We start from the raw sequence: 18424 nt of genomic DNA on the forward strand, positions 1-18424 counted from the left end.
ACTGGTAACCAATAGTTTGTTCTCTGTATCTGTGAGTCTGCTTCTGTTTTATCTGTTTGCTTTATTTTTTAGATTTTACATGTGAGTGACAACATACAGTATTTGTCTTTCTCTGACTTATTTCATTAAGCATAATGGTCTATCTACATTGTTTCAAATGGCATTATTTCATCCTTTTTTATGTCAGTAATATTCCATTGTATATCTAAATTACATCTTTATCCACTTATCTGTTGATGGACACTTGAGTTGCTTCCATATCCTAGCTATTGTAAATAATGCTATGAACACTGGGGTGCATGTATGTTTTCAATTAGTGTTTTTGTTTCTTTGGATATATACCCAGGAGAGGGATTGCTGGATCATATGGTAGTTCTATTTTTAGTTTTTTGAGGAACACCTGTACTGTTCACTATAGTGGCTGCACCAATTTACGTTCCCACCAACAGTGTAGGAGGGTTCACTGTTCTGAAAAGTTAGGCTTAAGAAAATTGTTAGAAATGAATATAAAACATTTTTTTTCAATTTCTTGATAGTCAAGAAAAATTAAAGTAGCATGAAGGAACAAGTTCAATTTTTTTTTAAACACACAGTGCTGGGCTCTAAACAGACTCTGTCTACATATCCACAATGAATGTTCTAGATAGCAAAATGCAGACTCTTCCATTCACTTAATTTTAATCATCTACTGATTTCTTTTAGCAGTTAACAGCTTTAAGGAGTTCCACACAATTTGGTTGAGCTATCGCTCCAAGACACATAGCAGTATTGGTGAATCTCATTATATTGCTTGGGAAAGTAGACTACAGGGTTTATGTGACCTGCTCAAAGAACTCAGAAAGCGTTGGGCAATAGAAAAATGAAAATTCATTTTTTACAAACAGGGCCCATTAGATTAAACCAACTTTCTCATTGCTTCAATTGAATAATCATGGTGGGAATCTCTGTTTTCAGCGTTCAGGGTGATTGTTTCCACCCAGCTTAGGTGTTGTCCAGGGACACCATGTGGGGCAGGGTTGGGGGAGGGTGGAGCAGAGATGTTTTTCACACAGGGCCTCAATACAGAGTCTGAGTTGGACTGAGCTGTACTGGTGAATTTAAGTTTCTTAGAATGGAAGATGTAGAGAGCCTCTTCATTTTCCCTACCTGCTTTCAGGTTGAACCTCTTACCTAATGGGCTAGTCTCTGAGAGGAATCTGGTGGCCAGAGTCTAGGGTCTGACAGTGCCTGGACCTTGGTTCTTATTGTCTTTTGAATGAACAAACAAATGAATCACAAATTTGAGTGTTGGTGTGAATTTAACGTTATCATTTTTACTCTGCATGACAGAATCCAATGGGCAGCCTTCAAGCTCCTTATTTTTTTTTATTCCTAAGTTTTTAAACTGCCAGTTCTCAAGTTGACCTGTTAATTTAACATCTGTCTTATTCTCTTTCCTCCCCAAGAAAAGGTAAACCCCAAGATAAAAGCACTTTATTTATTCAATGCTGTATCACCAGCACCTAAAATAGTGCTTAGAATTGAAAGAACTCAACAAATATTGAAATGAATGAACAAAAAAGATGGGATGCTGGTTCTTGGTTAGAATGACCAGCAAGACATGAGATACATATGTTGCAAACAACCTCTCAAAATAGTCTAATGTCCATTCCTCTAGGTTTTTAAAAACTCTAAGTAAAACAATGAATGGAACATTCTAAGTATTTATGTATATAACAAGTGCTCCATAAAACTGGCTACCAGAGTAAGAAAGAGAAGCAAAATGACATGTGACTGGTCATCTCTGCTTGGTCCACAATGTGCAAAGAACCTGATTTATGTGGCTTGTGTAGCTCCCATGCCCCGAGGGATGCTTGGTGCCCAGATGGCAGTCATGGGTGATTACCTCCATGATTACCATGCTAACTGGAGAGCAAGGGCTGTGACTGCTGTGTCCCCAGCTCTATTGCTAGCCTGGCACATAATCAACCAACACAGATTGCTTGTTGAGTAAGTGCTTGCTGATGTGTCTTGTTATTAAGCAATTAGAGGGTCTGATGCCACCATACCTCCTCAGGTGTGTCCCCTTAGCTTCCTAAGAATCTAGGGGTAGGGGATTAAACTATTATCTATAATATAAAATAATCTATAAAATAATCTACAAGGATGTATTGTATAGCACAGGGAACATAGCCAATATTTTATAATAACTATACATGGAGCATAACTTTTAAAAATTGTGAATCACTGTACTGTATACCTATAACTTATTTAATATTGTATATCAACTATACTTCAATAAAAAATTAAAATAAAACTGGCTACCATATACCACCATCATCATCATGAAAGTCATTTCATTATCCTTGTTTTCCTAGGAAGCAGTATTCTAGAGCACATTAGCTTGCTTTACCATAGTAATGCTTTCACCAAATTTTAAGGTAAGCTTGTGCCTTTGGCCTTTATTAAATATATTTATTAGAGACAGCCATGTGTATCTTCTCAAAAAATGGCTCTTAGAACCATGTTTTTTATGTTACGTATCATCCTTTGTGGCAAACACGTTCAGGAAAACTGATCTCTCATGAACTTGAAGCCATATCTCTATGGGAATTTTTTTCTCACATATTTCTATTGAGCAATAAAGAGTTCAGTAATATGTGAGGTTTTAGAATGCACACATTTTTCCTCTGCAAAGGCATTATAAATCTCTAGAACCTTGATTTGTTATTAATTACTTCACATGAATATTTTTGGAAACATGAACTGTGGTTTCTGGGCACAGACATTGACAGATGCCACCTTAAGTGGTGAGTTGCTTCCTCAACAAGGCTTTACAGAGTGGTTATTTCAGAATGGTGAAATTACCATGTCTGAAGTCCAGGATCCAGGTTTTTAGGTCTAGAAACTGAATTTTAACAAAGTCTTAGAGTTTATACATCTCTCAGGGACTGCATAACCTAACTCATAAGAGAGTAAGATTTAAACTAAGGTAGAAGTTTATTGGTCAGCACGTTCTCTTCCTGAAGGAAGCATTGTATGGTAATTCAAATTATAACCAGAAGATTATTGGCAGGCATGGAATCCAAGTCAGGGTGGTTAGGTAGGGGATTCAAATGAATAATGGCCTAAGATACAAAATGCCTCTTTTACTTATTGAACAAATATTTCCTGAGGCCAAGTATACCTCAGAAATTATCCCAGAGGGGAAACTAAATGAAATGATATAATGCCTGTCCTCAAGCAGTTTAGGGTTTAGCTGAGAAACATGTATGTAAACAAATGATCAGAGGACTGTATATATGATAATTAAGGTGAGTAAATTAGTCCATGGAAGAGATGAAGGAGAACCTGAACAAGGACAATGGCATTGGTGATGAGACTGAGAGAAAAATTTATGACATAGACTCACCAGACTGTAGTGATTGTGCTAGGTACCACTGGGGTTTCTGCCAAAGTCATAATGGTTTCCTTATCAGACTTCCTTAACCACAGGGGTGGGTTTCAGCAGCCTCATTTTCACCATGTGAGCCCATTCTCTTAGCCAGTGTTGACTTATCTAGAATTAACTGCCCTGGCGTGATCTCTTGACTGGAGAAGATAAAAATTTGACAGCTATGTGATAGCCCATCTTCCTCCTATAAAGTGGACTGAGAAGCAGAGAGACCCAATCTGGCTGAGACAGAAGAATGAAAGGGGTACGTAGAGAGAAGCAGAAATGAAAAATGGAAAGAAACTCCACTGAACTGCTCTTGACCCATAAGGCCCAGCTATGTTCTTACCCCCGGATTCTGTAAGAATCACTGCAGCTCTGTGACAAATTCCCTTTTACTTTCCCCCACTCAGCTACCTTAAGTTTTCTTCACCTAATTGAAATTAGAGTCTTAACTAGTAAAGTGATCGATTTAAGGTGAGGGATAAAGAAGAAGGAAGGACCTTGCTCGACAAAGTGAGGAAGATGGTGATGCTTTCATGGTAGGGGATATGGAAGGAGGAACTAGAGAAAGTTTGGGGTGGATGAGATAATGAGTTCAGTTTTATAAATGTATGATTTGAGATGTCTATAGAATATCCCAGTGGGCATTACTAGTATATAGCTGGAACTCAGGAAGAGTCACATGAGATGGGATTAATATTTGAAAGTCAACAGCCTTTAGAGTAAAGTCAATGATGTGGATAAAATAACTATAGAGAGGGTTTAGAGAGGGAGCAAATGACTGAGACCCGGTGAGCACCAACAGTTGAGGACAGGCATAGCAAAGGAATCCTATAGAGTAACAGCCAGAGACAAAGGAGGTCAACTAGAAGAGAAGCAGGCCTAAAAGACTGAGAATGAGGGTGTGGTCAGTGATGTTAGAGGCTCCAAGAAGTCAAATACTATGAGGATTGATAATTGCTCATTAGACTCCACTGGTAAGTAGTTGCTGGTGTCATCAGCAAGGTCATTTTCAATGGTGTAATGGGAGAAGAATCCAGATTTCAAGGACTGAAGAACAAATGGGAAGAATAGCGCCAGATGAGGAGTTAATGGAACCTGAAACAATATGTTATACTACATTTTGTAGAAACTTGTTTGTGAAGAAAAAAGAGTTGTGGAATGGTAGAGGGTGGGTAATCTCAGGGCAAAGGGAAAGAAGGAGGCATCTATCTGGTAAGCAGACTACATGTTAATGTTGGTCAGTCAGGGTACCCTCTTCCCAGAAGAAGCAAGCTTTGTGCAATAAAATGAGCTGGGCAAATCCAATGCCCTTTCTTAGGAATTTGATCTAGAACATACAAGGAAAAAGTACCATTTAGCAGTGGAGAAGTTAAATGATGCCATGGAACTGTTGACAGGCAGGAAGAATAGAGCTAATGTAAAAGGAAAAGCAGGTGCTGCCATGAACAGGAGGGAGGGAGGGAGGGAAGGAGGGAGGGAGGGAGGGAGAGACCATGAAACTTGTTGGAAAGAAGAAGTTGAAAACAGTCAATGCCCAGAGATGCTCCAGTTTCTGATATAATTTCAGTTCCTGTTCTAGGCCTTGTAAATCATTTTAACCACTTTTTCTCCTTGAGTTAGTGTAAATGAATCTCTTTCCTTTCAACAAAGTAAGGTCCATCAACTCTCTAAGTTGTCTTTTCAAGATGTTTTAAAAAAACATCTGTTATTTTCTAGGCTGTATCATCTCAGGGGAGGCAAATGAGTACTGTGGTTCAGAGATAGGTTTAGATTTAGATAGACCTGAATTTAAATCCTCATTCTGCTACTTACACTTTGTGTGAGCTTGAGCACTTTGCATAACTTCTCTGGGTCCAGGTGTTCTCATCTGTAAAGAAATAATAATTATTTCTACTGCATAGTATAATTTAAGGATTAAAATAAAAGAATGCACACACACAAAAAACTCACCTCAGTGTCTGGCAATAGAAAGTTAAATAGATGCCAATTATTTTTGTGTTATTATCAGTTTATAATTAGTTTTGTTAGGCAGCCTTTCTCTATCTTAAATATCTATTTTCTTTTTTAGTTTCAGTGAGTTCCTTCTAGCAACTAAGTACATATTCAGCTTCTTCACACTTTATATATTTGCATATTGATATTTGAATGCTGCTTGGAATGATGAATATTGAAAAGCTTTAATCTCTGTGGCTTATTCTTACTAGCTGCCTTGTCTTAGATCTTCTCTAGAAACATAGTTAAATGGAGGATACACTTTATTTAAATACATTTTATTTAAATTGCAAACATAATAGTGATTTTATCTTATATTAAGATCTAATTATTCATTCACTAATTCATTCATTTATTCCACAAATATATGTCAAGGTTTTTCTATGTACAAAGTGCAGTTAGGTGCTAGAGACAATGTGAAGCTTTGTAAGACATTGTGATTTAAGAAGCTATATCTAGTAAGAGAGATAGATGGATTCACAGAATTATAGAGCTAAAAGGTGCCTTATACAAAGATAATCAATCCCCAATCTGTCATTTACAAATGGGGAAGCTGAGACACAGTGAGGTTAAGACGTAATTCAGGAATTCAAATCTGGATTGTCCGAATCCCAGCCCAGCTCTTTTTTTCAATTAGATCATCCAATACAATAACGAATGAAGCAAGTGCTATGATAAGCATAGGGCTATAATAAAGGATAACACATTCTAGCCAAATGAGAGAAGGGGGAAGAATTTTAATTCATGTGTGATGAAAGAGTAGGAGGTAGGCCTACAGGCAGGGGGTGAAGTGTGAGCAAAGGCACAGGGTGTGGAAGAGAGTGTGTGTGGTCTCCTGCTCGGTGAAGGTGACAGGTGGAGATAAGAGATGGGAGTTGACATTGAACAAAAAGGAAACCAAATCCCAAGCAGCTGTAGTGCTATTTCAAGGAATCTCTGCTTTACTATTTAAGGGCTTTTTGTTTTTTTATTTTAGAAGTTTATGGCTTGATGGGACCTTTTTCAGAGAAGGTAGCTAAGGTAGCTCAGGTAGCATGGTGAAAGGTGGGTGGGAGGGGTAGAGCAAGACCACCTAAAAGGCTAATGAGATAGCCACAGTGAGGCGTGATCTATAGTGGCAGAAGCAACAGAGAGGAGAGGAGCTCAGACAGAGAAGCAATAGTAAGAAAATATGAATCTTGAAGAAGAAGACATGGTTGTAACAACAATGATTTTAGTTATGACTGAAACAACTATCTCAGTATTTTAGATACTCCATTTTAGCAACAAATGGATAGAATTATTTTCACTAAAATAATCAGATGCACTTTGAAATTTTGATAGTTTAAATAATATAACAAAATATTTCTTCAAGCCTTCCTACCAAAACCTGGAATCAGACAAGGATGTCCACTCGCACCACTTCTATTCAGCATAGCATTGGTAGTCCTAGCTAGCAATCAGGCAAGAAAAAGAAATAAAAGTCATTCAAATTGGAAGGGAAGAGATAAAATGGTGATTATATGCAGATGACATGATACTGTATACAGAAAACCCTAAAGACTCCTCACAAAAACTGCTAGTACTGATAAATGAATTCAGCAAGGTAGCAGGATACAAGATTAACATACAGAAATCTGTTGCATTTCTTTACACTAACAATAAAAATATCAGAAAGGGAAAGCAAAAAAACAATTTCTTTTAAAATCACATTAAAAAATATCTAGGAATAATCCTGACCAAGGAGGTGAAAGAATTATATGCTGGGAACTATAAAACATGAAAAAAGGAAACTGAAGATGAGTCAAAGAAATGTAAAGATATCCCATGCTCTTGGATTGGAAGAATGATGCCATTCTGACCAGTGTGAGGTTGTACCTCTTTGTAGTTTTGATTTGCATTTCTCTAATAATTAGTGATGTTGAGCATCTTTTCATGTGCCAGTTGGCCATCTTTTTGAAGAAATGGCTATTTAAGTTTTCTGCCCGTTTTTTGATTGGGTTGTTTGGGGTTTTTTTGTTATTAAGTTGTAGAAGCTGTTTGTGTATTTTGGAAATTAAGTCCTTGTTGGTCACATCATTTGCAAATATTTTCTCCCAGTCCGTAGGTTGTCTTTTATTTTGTTTATGGTTTCCTTTGATGGGCAAAAACATAAGTTTGATTAGGTCCCATTTGTTTATTTTTGCTTTTATTTCTATTGCCTTGGGAGACTGCCCTAAGAAAACATTGGTATGATTTATGTCAGAGAATGTTTTGCCTATGTTCTCTTCTAGGGGTTTTATGGTGTCATGTCTTTTATTTAAGTCTTTAAGCCAGTTTGAGTTTATTTTTGTGTATAGTGTGAGGGTGTATAGTTCATTGATTTACATGTGGCTGTCCAGTTTTCCCAATACCAATTGAAGAGATTGTCTTTTCTCCATTGTATATTCTTGCCTTCTTTATTGAAGATTAATTGACTGTAGGTGTGTGGATTTACTCCTGGGCTGTCTATTCTGTTCCATTGATCCATATGTCTGTTTTTGTGCCAGTACCACACTGTTTTGACTACTGTAGGTTTGTAGTATTGTCTGAAGTCTGGGAGGGTTATGCTTCCAACTTTGTTCTTTTTCCATAGGATTACTTTGGCAAATCTTTTATAGTTCCCTAAAATTTATTAATTCCATAAATTTTATGCTTCTGTATACATTTTAGGAATATTTCTTCTAGTTCTATGAAAAATGTCATGGGTAATTTGGTAGAGATTGCATTAAATCTGTAGATTGCTTTGGGTAGTATGGCCATTTTAACAATATTAATTCTTCCAATCCAAGAGCATGGGATATCTTTACATTTCTTTGAATCATCTTCAGTTTCCTTTTTTCATGTTTTATAGTTCCCAGCATATAATTCTTTCACCTCCTTGGTCAGGATTATCCCTAGATATTTTTTAATGTGATTTTAAAAGAAATTGTTTTTTACTTTCCCTTTCTGATATTTTTATTGCTAGTGTAAAGAAATGCAACAGATTTCTGTATGTTTATCTTGTATCCTGCTACATTGCTGAATTCATTTATCAGTACTAGTAGTTTTTGTGAGGAGTCTTTAGGGTTTTCTGTATACAGTATCATGTCATCTGCATATAATCACCATATAGTTCACCAAAATCAACTATATTTCAATAAAAATTTTACAAAAGTATTTCTTCAAAATCATTTAACAAGCCTGACACCTGGCCGGAGCACCAAGACCCTGTGAGCAACACGGCAGAATTTACTGGATACAGTGAAAGCAGTGCTCATAGGGAAATTGGCAGCTGTAAACACCTTAGATGAGCTCAACCATAGGCTGGTCACAGCTGAGGAAAGAGTCAATGAGCTTGAATACAGGTCAGAATTTCCCAAACTGTAGAGGACCAGTGGTAACAACTATCCAAAAACCAGCAGACTACGCCCAGACACCAGCAAGCATTTATTTATTCCTTTACCGCGGGGTCGCCTGAAGGCATAGCAAAGATCAATAAAATTAAAAGCTGGTTCTTTGAGAAGATAAACAAAACTGATAAACCATTAGCCAGACTCATCAAGAAAAAAAAGGGAGAAGGCTCAAATCAACAGATTTAGAAATGAAAAATTAGAAGTAACAACTGACACTCCAGAAATACAAAGGATCATGAGAGATTACCACAAGAAACTACATGCCAATAAAATGGACAACCTGGAAGAAATGGACAAATTCTTAGAAAAGCACAACCTCCTGAGACTGAACCAGGAAGAAATAGAAAATATAAACAGATAAATCACAAGTACTGAAATTCAAACTGTGATTAAAAATCTTCCAATAAAGAAAAGCCCAGGACCAGATGGCATCACAGGCGAATTCTAGCAAACATTTAGAGAAGAGCTAACACCTATCCTTCGCAAACTCTTCCAAAATATAGCAGAGGGAGGAACACTCCCAAACTCATTCTTCAAGGCCACCATCACCCTGATACCAAAACCAGACAAAGATGTCAAAAAAAGAGAAAACTACAGGCCAATATCACTGATGAACATAGATGCAAAAATCCTCAAAAAAATACTAGCAAAGAGAATCCAACAGCACATTAAAAGGATCATACACCATGACCAAGAGGGCTTTATCCCAGGAATGCAAGGATTCTTCAATATATGCCAATCAATGTGATATACCATATTAACAAATTGAAGGATAAAAACCATATGATCATCTCAATAGCTGCAGAAAAAACTTTCAACAAAATTCAACACCCATTTATGATAAAAAACCTCCAGAAAGTAGGCATAGAGGGAAATTACCTCAACATAATAAAGGCCTATATGACAAACCCACAGCCAACATCGTTCCCAATGGTGAAAAACTGAAACCATTTCCACTAAGATCAGGAACAAGACAAGGTTGTCCACACTCACTACTGTTATTCAACATAGTTTTGGAAGTTTTAGCCAGAGCAATCAGAGAAGAAAAAGAAATAAAAGGAATCCAAATCAGAAAAGAAGTAAAACCATCATTGTTTGCAGATGACATGATACTATACATAGAGAATCCTAAAGATGCTACCAGAAAACTACTAGAGCTAAGCAATGAATTTCATAAAGTAGCAGGATACAAAATTAATGCACAGAAATCTCTTGCATTCCTATACACTAACGATGAAAAATATGAAAGAGAAATTAAGGAAACACTCCCATTTACCATTGCAACAAAAAGAATAAAATACCTAGGAATAAACCTACCTAAGGACACAAAAGACCTGTTTGAAGCAAACAATAAGACACTGGTGAAAGAAATTAATGATGATACAAACAGATGGAGAGATATGCCATGTTCTTGGATTGGAAGAATCAACACTGTGAAAATGACTATACTACCCAAAGCAATCTACAGATTCAGTGCAATCCCTATCAAACTACCAATGGCATTTTTCACAGAACTAGAACAAAAACTTTCACAATTTGTATGGAAGCACAAAAGACCCCGAATAGCCAAAGCAATCTTGAGAAAGAAAAATGGAGCTGGAGGAATCAGACCCCCTGACTTCAGACTATATGAAAAAGCTACAGTAATCAAGACAGTATGGTACTGGCACAAAAACAAAAATATTGATCAATGGAACAGGATAGAAAGCCCAGAGATAAACCCATGCACACATGGTCACCTTATCTTTGATAAAGGAGGCAAGAATATACAATGGAGAAAAGACAGCCTCTTCAATAAATGGTGCTGGGAAAACTGGACAGCTACATGTAAAAGAATGAAATTAGAACACTCCCTAACACATACACACAAATAAACTCAAAATGGATTAAAGACCTAAATGTAAGGCCAGACACTATAAAACTCTTTGAGGAAAACAGAGACATAACACTCTATGACATAAATCACAGCAATATCCCTTTTGACCCACCTTCTAGAAAAATGGAAATAAAAACAAAAATAAACAAATGGGACCTAAAAAAGCTACAAAGCTTCTTCACAGCAAAGGAAACCATAAACAAGATGAAAAGACAACCCTCAGAATGGGAGAAAATATTTGAGGATGAAGCAACTGACAAAGGATTAATCTCCAAAATTTACAAGCAGCTCATGCAGCTCAATATCATAAAAACAAACAACCCAATTCAAAAATAGGCAGAAGAACTAAATAGACATTTCTCCAAAGAAGATATACAGGTAGCCAACAAACACATGAAAGAATGCTTAACATCACTAATCATTAGAGAAATGCAAATCAAAACTACAGTGGGGTATCACCTCACACCAGTCAGAATGACCATCATCAAAAAATCTACAATCAATAAATGCTGGAGAGGGTGTGGAGAAAAGGGAACCCTCTTGCACTGTTGGTGGGAATGTAAATTGATAACAGTCACTATGGAGAACAGTATAGAGGTTCCTTAAGAAACTAAAAGTAGAACTACCGTACAACCCAGCAATCCCATGACTGGGCATATATCCTGAGAAAACCATAATTCAAAAAGAGTCATGTACCACAATGTTCATTGCAGCTCTATTTACAATAGCCAGAACATGGAAGCAACCTATGTGTCCATTGACAGACGAATGGATAAAGAAGATGTGGTACATATATACAATGGAATATTACTCAGCCATAAAAAGAAACAAAATTGAGTTATTTGTAGCAAGGTGGATGGACCTAGAGTCTGTCATACAGAGTGAAGTAAGTCAGAAAGGGAAAAACAAATACCATATGCTAACACATATATATGGAATCTAAAAAAAAAAAAAGGTTATAAAGAACGTAGGGGCAGGACAGGAATAAAGACACAGACGTAGAGAATGGACTTGAGGACATGGGGAGGGGGAAGGGTAAGCTGGGACAAACTGAGAGAGTGGCATGGACTAATAAATACTACCAAATGTAAAATAGATAGGCAGTGGGAAGTAGCCGCATAGCACAGGGAGATCAGGTTGGTGCTTTGTGACCACCTGGAGGGGTGGGATAAGGAAGGTGGGATGGAGGGAGATGGCAAGAGGGAAGAGATATGGCTATATATGTATATGTATAGCTGATTCTCTTTGTTATTAAGCAGAAACTAACACACCATTGTAAAGCATTTATACTCCAATAAGGATGTTTAAAAAAACAAAAAAATCATTTATCAAGGCCAAAAAACAGCCTTCAAAACTAGTTCAAGTATCTTTCTCACTGGGACCTCTTTGCCTTCCCGCAATCACCTAAGCAATATGATACTGGATATATATTTGTTATTATAGTATATATATATATATATATATATATATATATATATATATATATATGTATATATGTATATATATAGTTATTAAAGTATATATAGCATATATAGACACACCGTATATTATAGTATATTCAGCATATATATGCTATTATAATATTTGTATAAACATCTATTTTCCCTCATCTACTGTAACCTCCTTGAGAATGGGAATATGCTTTTCTTTGTTTTCCTAGTGTCTAGCATAGGTCCTCCTCCGTGTGTATATCAAAGCCTTCTGTGTGTATATTACTCTCTTGGTAATTGGTAAGATCCTTTAATAGACACTTAGTTATGGACATGCCTAATCCAATCATCAACCAGTATACCTGTCTGTATTTTTCCACCTGTTTTTCCAAGGATGGCAAAATTCCGTGGTAAATTCCATGTGTGCTAGGTCTACAAAATCCCTTTTCCATGTCAGCAAAACACATACGCCAAAGCAGGAAATGTGTGGGGGTAAAAAATGACGTTATTAGTGAACCGACTCTGGTCCCAAAATATCACCACTTCCTTTTCAATGCTGAGTTTTTTAAGCCTTCTATTTTGGAATCTTTTGTGTGACTGAGGCCAACCAGTTTGGTCTAGTGTGTAAAATTACAAAGCAGCTCATATTGAGAGCTTACCATATACCAGGTACTCTTCCAACCATTTTCTCTGTAATCCTCACTACAATTTCTTTGAATATATAGTCTTAGTCTCACTTTTTATAGATGAGGAAACTGAAGAACAGAGATGCTCAATAGCTTGGATAAGGTCACACAATCTTAACCAAGGTAAGGAGTAAAGCCAGAATTCTCTTGATTATCTTAGCAGTCTAAATTCAGAGCCTGTTCTTTCAAATAATCCACAACATTGTCTGTCATTGAATCCTCCCTCTTAAAACTGAAAATCTAAATAATATTTATCAATTTTTAGTCTTCTGGAATTTCTCTGGCTCTCTACTATCTCCAAAATTTGCTGGGCATTATAAAATCTTAGTAAATGTTTTTTAGCAAACTGAAAGAGTTCACCAGGGTCAATAGAGCTAAATTCATTTAAAATGACAGGAAGTTTGAGTATATTATTATCTTTTATCTGTGTTACCCTTTTCAGTTTGTACTGCATTTCATCTGAGATGTCTCTGTCTAAATGCTATTCTTTCTGTGAATCGTCCTTTAGAGCCTCCAGGCAGATTTGATTTTTTGTTTGTTTTTGGTTATATTTCCCCTGGGTTTTGAACTCACCTCTATTAATATAAATTAGTATATTTTATATTTTACATTTATTTATTTGCATGCCTATCTTCTTATTGGACTGTCAACATCTTGATAGAAGAGGCTATATCTCCTTATTATGAAAGGCTCAACATTTGGTACAAGAGCTGACACTTAGCAAGTGTTCAATAAATATTATTGACAGAAATTGGAGGAAAGCAAAACAGATCCTGAGAAACTCAGGTTTCTGTACCATAAAAGTTATCATGACACTATTATCCCCAAGAAATCAGGCTCTTATTCTTTCCTTCTTAGTCTTCTTTAAATAAACAAAAAACAAAAACACAAAGTAGTCTTTTTTCTTGCTTCAGAATTTTTTGTCACACACTTTAATTCATTCTGGGCTCTCACGACTCTATTCTGGGAGGTTTGTGCCACTGTTTTAAAATTGTCTTGGAAAACAGATGTGTACAAAAAAGGGAATTCCACTGGTTAGGATTCGGCGCTTTCACTGCTGTGGGCCCGGGTTTGATCCCTGGTTGGGGAACTAAGATCCTGCAAGCTGCGCAGTGCAGCTAAAAAATTTTAAAAAAAAAAGTAAAATTGTCTTGGTTATGTGCCCCGTCTCTCATCTTTTATTTATACGCTGTTAGGTCTGAGCCTACAGCGTATAAATATTAGAAAGGCTATTTGTGAGCCACATATATCCTTCTATATGCTCTTCTTTCCTTACTCAACTGAGTGATATGCTACTGCAGTGTCAGGAATGTCTTTTTGTTAGCTTCCATCTTTCTTGATCCACTCACTCTCTCTCTTCCAGTTGCACTTTACTGCATTCCACCTAACTTTGTTTGAAGCTTTTGAAATTTGCTTCCCCCAAAATATAGAGATTATGACCAGTGACCCCCTTCATTGGTAATTTATATAACTATATCACATGCATTTTCATTCTTGTAACTTTAGCATATGAAGGGACAAGTTAGAGGAACGTAGTAAAATGCTCAAGGTGAGACACTTCTAAGTGGCAGGAAATTGCTGAAAATCAGGTCTGTCTGATGCAAAATAAAGCATGTACTCTTAAACCATATTACACAGTATATGCTCATAAATTCTATATGAGGTGCCACAGGCTTCAATAGCCCCACTGGCCCAAGGCCAGTCAGGCAGTACCCAGCAGACCTGGAATTAGAAGCAAAGTTTCCGACTGCTAGTTCGGTATTTTTTTCTACTTTTTTTTTTTTTAATATCTTTATTGGAGTATAATTGCTTTACATTGTTGTGTTAGTTTCTGCTGTATAACAAAGTGAATCAGTTATATGTACACATATATCCCCATATCCCCTCCCTCTTGAGCCTCCCTCCCACCCTCCCTATCCCACCCCTCTAGGTCGTCACAAAGCACCAAGCTGATTCCCTGTGCTATGTAGCAGCTTCCCAATAGCTACCTATTTTACATTTGGTAGTGTATATATGTCCATGCCACTCTCTCACTTCTTCTTGACATCCTCCATTACTGGGGTTAGGTAAAGAGAGCAAACACCGACTTGGCATTTTATATGATATTTTGAAGGATTAGAATGAATTTGAAGAGTGTGGAAGGATATAGCACCATTAGATCCAAACATTATCTTGGGAAAGATTAGCCTCTCATCCTTTACTCCTTGTTGTTAATTCACACAGAGTGGGAATAATTGGCATGTTCCATAAAAGGCTTTGTAGATACGATACTAGTTTTAGGCAGATGGCACTATCAGTGGTTCCCTTTCCAGTGTCATTGTTAATGCATTCTCCCTCTCTTTTTTCCTCTGCTTTCATAATAAAAATAGAGGTTTATTTAAAAAAATAAGAGTAAAGGAAAAATTTGCATACTCTTGTTCAGGAATTTTCTCTGAAGCTTAAAAACTATCTAAGATTTATTAGGAACTTCAGTTTAGTCTACTGACTCCTTTTAGTTATATCAGCTCTGTCTTACATTCTCATTCTTCAGCTTTCTACTCCTTTAGTAACAGTCACCCAGCCTTTGCTGATACCTGGTTCTCTTCACATCTATCCGCTGTCTCATTTAAGAGTAAGTCTATATGAGTGGACCTAGAGATTATCACACTAAGTGAAGTAAGTCAGACAGAGAAAGATGAATATAATATATCTCTTAAATGTGGAATCTAGAAAAAATGATACAAATGAACTTATTTACAAAACAGAAACAGACTCACAGACTTCGAAAACAAACTTAGAGTTACCAAAGGAGAAAGCGGGTAGAGGAAGGATGGATTAAGAGTTTGGGATTAACATAGACACACTACAGTATATAAAATAGATAACTAGTAAGAACCTGCTGTATAGCACAGGGAATTCTACTCAGTGCTCTGTAGTGGCCTATGTGGGAAAAGATTCTAAAAAAAAAATAGAGTGGATCATATATATATAAATGATTCACTTTTCTGTGTACCTGAAACTAACAAAACATTGTAAATCAACTATACTTCAATAAAAATTTTTTAAAAAGATAACCCACAAGGACCTACTATATAGCACATGAAACTATGCTCAATATCTTATAATAACCTATAATGGAAAATAATCTAAAAAAGAATATATGTATATATATAAAACTAAATTACTTTGTTGTACACCTAAAACTAACACAACATTGTAAATCAACTATACTTCAATAAAATAAAATAAAAAAGTAAGTCTAATAGCTTTCTCATATGATGGTCCTTCCAATGTTTGAAGAGTGTAAACATGAACCACCAAATCTTGTCTCCCCTGGTCAAACATCCCAGTTGTTACAGGATGATACAGATGAAAGAATGAAGGTCTAAGAGTCAATGACCTGGCTCTGCCACTTATTAACCATGCTACTTTGATCAAGGCACTTAATGTCACTCAATTTCATCACTGCAATCTATTAAGACTGGTATAATAACATTTATCTCATAGGATGATTATGGGGATCAAAATCAGCATCAGAGTGTGTGTCAAAGACTTGCATACTGTAAATTTGTATGTAAATCTGATCATGGCTGCCCTGTGGTTGCACACAGTAGAGTTGTTACACTTAAACTGGAATAAAGCACTTCAGAATGGGGCTGATCTGTAAAGGATATGGGGAGATACTTTACTCTCTCAGTGAAAACACTTCTTTAATATGCCTAAAGTGGCATTAGAGGTTGTTATTAGCTATGCTGGCTCATCTTAAACTTGTGGTCAGCTAAAAAAACCCAGATCTTCACCTCTACTTTTTTCATATGCACTCATGATATTTAACCTAGATGCAAAAATTAATCTTTAAAAAAAAAGAACTTAAGTATAGTTAATTTACAATATTATATAAGTTTCAGGTGTACAACATAGTAATTCAAAATTCTTATAGATTAAACTCCATTTAGAGTTATTATAAAATATTGGCTATATTCCCTGTGCTGTACAATATATTCTTATAGCTTATTTATCTTATACATAGTAGTTTGTACCTCTTAATCCCCACCCCTAGGAATTAATCTTTGTGCCAGTTAAATTTCACACTATTGATCTTGGCCCAGTTCTTGAGTACGTTGAGGATATTTAAAGAATTTTTTAAAAATAAATTTATTTATTTTTGGCTGTGTTGGGTCTTCATTGCTGCTCGTGGGCTTTCTCTAGTTGCGGTGAGCGGTGGCTACTCTTCGTTGCGGTGCACAGGCTTCTCACTGTGGTGGCTCCTCTTGTTGTGGAGCACCAGCTCTAGGCTTGTGGGCTCAGTAGTTGTGGCTCATGGGCTCTAGAGCACAGGCTCAGTAGTTGTGGCAGACAGGCTTAGTTGCTCTGAGGCATGCAGGATCTTCCTGTACCAGGGCTCAAACCCGTGTCCCCTGCATTGCTTAAGGGGATTCTTAACCACTGTGCCACCAGGGAAGTCCCTATTTAGAGTACTGAATGAAGCTTCTGGATGAGTTCTACTGCCCAGCTTTGCAGCATCTGCAAATAAACCAATTTTCTTTCCAATAGCCTTTTTCTATGGCCTGTTAAAGGCATAGATTTATTGTCTACTTTTCCATAGCAGGACTAGAATAATCTGTACCTATAGGTGTAGGAGGTCCTGAAACACTTTGAGATGGGATATTCAGGGTATCTGGCTCAATAATCCCTTGAAATGTCTAAGAAAAGCCCATCACCCCATGTTTTGTCGGGTTGGTGGCATGGGGAAAAAGTATTAGGTGGCTTAATTTTCTTGCCAGTGCTTGTAAAAGGTCTCTACTTTTTGATGAAAGGTTGATGATGTCCTAATGGAAAATTATGATCTGAGAACTTTCCATTTTGGTTGCTGCAATGATGAAAGAAAATAGTCTGACTCATCTCACTTCAAATTCTGGAGACCTTTCCACACCCATTTATTACATATGAGCACCTTCCCTTTTTACAGGAATGGAGAAGAATATATTCATTAGCCAGAATTTATTTTCTATGTTGTCTTTCCGTATTGCAAGCATATGTGACTTAACAATTCTTAACATTATCTTAACATCATCTCAAAGATGAAGATAAGTGAATTGGGTCCAACAGGAAAGTGTCCCAATACAGATAGACCAAGTGATAAAAAGACAAAACTTTTCAGGAATGTTATTATTAGATTAAATAGCCAGGGAGAAGGCAATGAGTAGGATTGGCTTTGGTACTTGGGCTTTAAAAATATGCACATAGGGCTTCCCTGGTGGCTCAGTGGTTGAGAGTCTGCCTGCCGGTGCGGAGGACACAGGTTCGAGCCCTGGTCCGGGAAGATCCCACATGCCAGGGAGCAACTGGGCCCATGAGCCACAACTACTGAGCCTGCGTGTCTGAAGCCTGTGCTCTGCAACAAGAGAGGCCGCGATGGTGAGAGGCCCGCGCACTGCGATGAAGAGCGGCCCCCGCTTACCACAACTAGAGAAAGCCCTCGCACAGAAACGAAGACCCAACACAGCCAAAAATAAATAAAAAATTATTCTGCCTTCCTCATTAAGTTGCTTTAAAAAATGCACATAGGTCTTTTTCTGAGCCTTCTTGCTTACCAGAGCATTTCATTATAACTCTTCCTGTGTATCTCACTCCCTTAATCTTTTAAAATT

The 18424-nt window shown here is 36.9% G+C and overlaps 1 long non-coding RNA gene across 1 annotated transcript in view; it reads right to left on the minus strand.

The window, feature by feature from the left end:
* LOC132484567 (uncharacterized) overlaps positions 1-18424 on the minus strand; it is a 270284-nt gene that overhangs the window by 7768 nt on the left and 244092 nt on the right. Inside the window, exon 2 of the long non-coding RNA XR_009531226.1 lies at positions 5231-5285. This is a non-coding gene — a long non-coding RNA (uncharacterized LOC132484567). The remainder of the gene's footprint in view (positions 1-5230; positions 5286-18424) is intronic.

This window comes from Mesoplodon densirostris, chromosome 2, assembly GCF_025265405.1.
Source record: "Mesoplodon densirostris isolate mMesDen1 chromosome 2, mMesDen1 primary haplotype, whole genome shotgun sequence".
NCBI lineage: Eukaryota > Metazoa > Chordata > Mammalia > Artiodactyla > Ziphiidae > Mesoplodon > Mesoplodon densirostris.